Raw genomic sequence first — 3,161 nt, forward strand, 5'->3', positions numbered from 1 at the left:
TTCATGTTTAATTCAGTGTGTTAAGTGCTATTTCTTTGTAGTTATTTGTGAAATTTACTAGCAATTTCTGAGTGATTTTGTGTGTGTGTGTGTGTGTGTGTGTGCGTAAGTAAGCCACTAGTCTCTAAAAAATATAAAAAAGGCCCAGATAGCAGTTGACTTAAAGGAATTTCCCAACTAATAATAATGACAATATGAGCATGAGGTTTCTTTTTCTGTGTTGTGGGAAAACCGTGGCTCAGATGAAAATCGCAGCATTTAATCTCAGTATAATTTACCTTGCGTGTCACGCCAAAGGTGTGTTGATTTATTGACAGATTGTTACGTCACAGCCTCTCAGCTGCGAGCAATAATGCTGATTGTGCAAAATTTTTCCTGAAAGGCAAGTCGAACACTGTCACCATGACAATATGATGAAATGTATTAACTAATAATAGTCTGATATCCTCCTGGGAGGTGATATAAAGGTTATTTTCCAATTTTGATTCGTAAAGACCAGCACAGCAGGGATATGACTTCACCTTCTCTGTTTGTATTAATTTGCTTCAGACTGCCTGCTGAAACATTAATGCCTGTCTCAGTTTCACTGTTTCTCACTGAGGCAGGGGTCCCGCTGCCCAGCAGACAGCACAGATTGCACTTTGCCTGAGAGGAATAGAGACAGTAAGAGTGAAAGAGCGAAAAAATATTAATAATTTTAAAATAATAGAGAAATAATGAACTATAATAATAAACTTTTCAAATTGTATTTCATAAACCAACATCTCAGACCTTATGTCAAAACGTTATGGGGTTTCAAATCAAAAAATGACTTTCTGTTACAGAACAGGGCATTAATTTCATACATGTCCACTGTAGAGGACATTAGGACTTAAATCATGTTTATCAGGCATTTTGGGAGACACAACAAGTGAATATGGAAATAAATTATGCATCAATATTCCTATCAAATATTAGATATTATTATTAAAATGTTGCCAATTATTACTCCAATTATTACACTTCTTTTTTTCATTAAATGTTGCTCCAAGAACACATTAATATGCAAATTAGATACAGTGTATAGTGTATATTTATTTAAGTTCTGATAATTTATATTGTCATATTTTGTTCCGAATTGTGTTCATTGTCTCTTGGCAATGTTGGAGGTGGAGATTGTGCACCTTAAAAAGTGTGTTTCCTGTTGTAATTGCAATAGTTTCTCTTAAGTGTGTTTTCTCTTAAGTGTGTGAAAGGGGTAATTCAATGTAGAACCGCCACTGCTTTTATTAATCTGGGGGTAGGGGATTTGTGGACATATTAATTTATTTCGATTTGTAGGATATCAAATATTTGTATTACTTTTTTAATGTTGTTTTTATTAATATTTTATTTAGAAGTGAAAAGTTAAAGTGAGACACTTAGGGTGACTGAAGAGCCTCAGTGGCCTCATTTTTTATTTTTTTTGAATACTTGATCTGTCAAACAACATAATTACATTTATGACAACAAAACAAATAAATAAATCATTAAAATTGACATAAGATGTATTTTTATATATTCAGAAAAAATATATAATTATATTAAATTATATTTTATGTGTGTGTGTTTGTTTTTATTTTTTATACAGTATAACAGTAAATACACACTACACTCCACTACAACAAAACAGGCACCAAAATGCCTCCTGTAACGCCTGAAATGTTGTCACTGTATTTTCACAGTGAACTTGTGCCAACAAAAGCTGCCAGCTTTTACTGTAAATTTAACAGGCTTTTTATATAGTGTGTAAGAGAATCCACATCTCATCCTTTTGTCTCTCGCTCTCGCTCTCGCTCTCCTTTCTCTCCAGCTTTCTCTTTCAGAGCTAAACTGAACTGAAGCTAGTGGGATTAGTTCTGGACTGGCTACTGTCGACTATTGGAACACCCTCTAGAGGCTGCAGGAGGAGAGCGCCAGCACTGGCAGATCAATACAATGGAAGAGAGAGAGAGAGAGAGAGAAAAAGACAGGGGGTATAGAGGCATAGGGAGGGTAGAAGAAGGAAAGAGAACGAGAAGGGGGGTGTCGCTGGGCGAGGGAGGGAGACACAGTGATAGTGTGCATGTGTGTGAGAGAGGAGGGTGCGAAAGACGGATAGACAGAGAGAGACCGATTTAGAGCGAGAGCAAGGTGCACACGTTGCTCAGCCTTCTCATTGCAGCCGCGACAGGCAGCCTGAAAGGAGCTCCAATCTAACCGGTGGCAGCAATAGACTACTGAAAACACAGCTTGACCGATCAATAGACCTTTGCCAGAAACATTGTGAGAGGGAGAAAACTGCTCAAGGACCAGGGAAAAGCAGATAAGGTGAAGATCTAAAGGCAATTACAACACCGGCTTCCAAAACTAGGTAAGTTGAGCGTCTTGTGTTTAATAAGTGTTCTCTTCTCATAGCAGCTGTGCTGTACTGAAGGGGTCTGACTGGGGAATGGGAGGGTGCTCAGGTAATTAATTGGTTTGTGTGTTGTGCATCAATCAAAACATTATCATTCTGAGCTTCAGACCGAATGTCACATTACTAAAGTCACATCAGGGAGCAGACCTGGTCTGGTGTAACCAAAGCTGTATTCTTCTTCGATTACATTATTTGAATATGCATTTAGTAGATTTCGTTAAAGCAGTACTCCAGAAGTAGGATCAGTTTTATGCATTCATGTTGTTTTGAATGATTCACAAGTGCAAGTACAGTGAGTAAAAACATTGCATGGATGGTTTTAAAGAAGTTGGTTTCATATGCTCTTTTGACGCAAGTTATGATTGCAGAATTTTACTTTCAGCATTTGTCATTTAGATAATGATATAGAATATAGTTAAAGAGTATAATAAATCTTCTATTTGATGCATTCAAAAATATGTGGAACTATATACTGTATAAGCAAACTGCATGTACAGTAATATAGATCATAATATATAAAGTATAAGAATATGTAAAAATATGAATTATTTTTTTATGTATTAATTTTATGTATTATATATTGTGGTCTATTACTGTACATAGAGGACGTACAATATGTATTCATATTTATTTAATATACAAATTAGAATATCAGAACAGTTTGAATATATATATATATATATATATATATATATATATATATATATATATATATATATATATATATACATATATTAAAAATATA

The 3,161-nt window shown here is 34.8% G+C and overlaps 1 long non-coding RNA gene across 1 annotated transcript in view; it reads left to right on the forward strand.

Moving 5' to 3' along the window:
* Positions 1-1,904: 1,904 nt before the first annotated feature.
* Positions 1,905-3,161, forward strand: part of LOC107557203 (uncharacterized) — a 96,275-nt gene continuing 95,018 nt past the window's right edge. The window contains exon 1 of the long non-coding RNA XR_001605372.1: positions 1,905-2,371. This is a non-coding gene — a long non-coding RNA (uncharacterized lncRNA). The remainder of the gene's footprint in view (positions 2,372-3,161) is intronic.

Source organism: Sinocyclocheilus grahami, unplaced genomic scaffold, assembly GCF_001515645.1.
Source record: "Sinocyclocheilus grahami isolate Dianchi unplaced genomic scaffold, SAMN03320097.WGS_v1.1 scaffold21.1, whole genome shotgun sequence".
NCBI classification, from domain to species: Eukaryota; Metazoa; Chordata; class Actinopteri; order Cypriniformes; family Cyprinidae; genus Sinocyclocheilus; species Sinocyclocheilus grahami.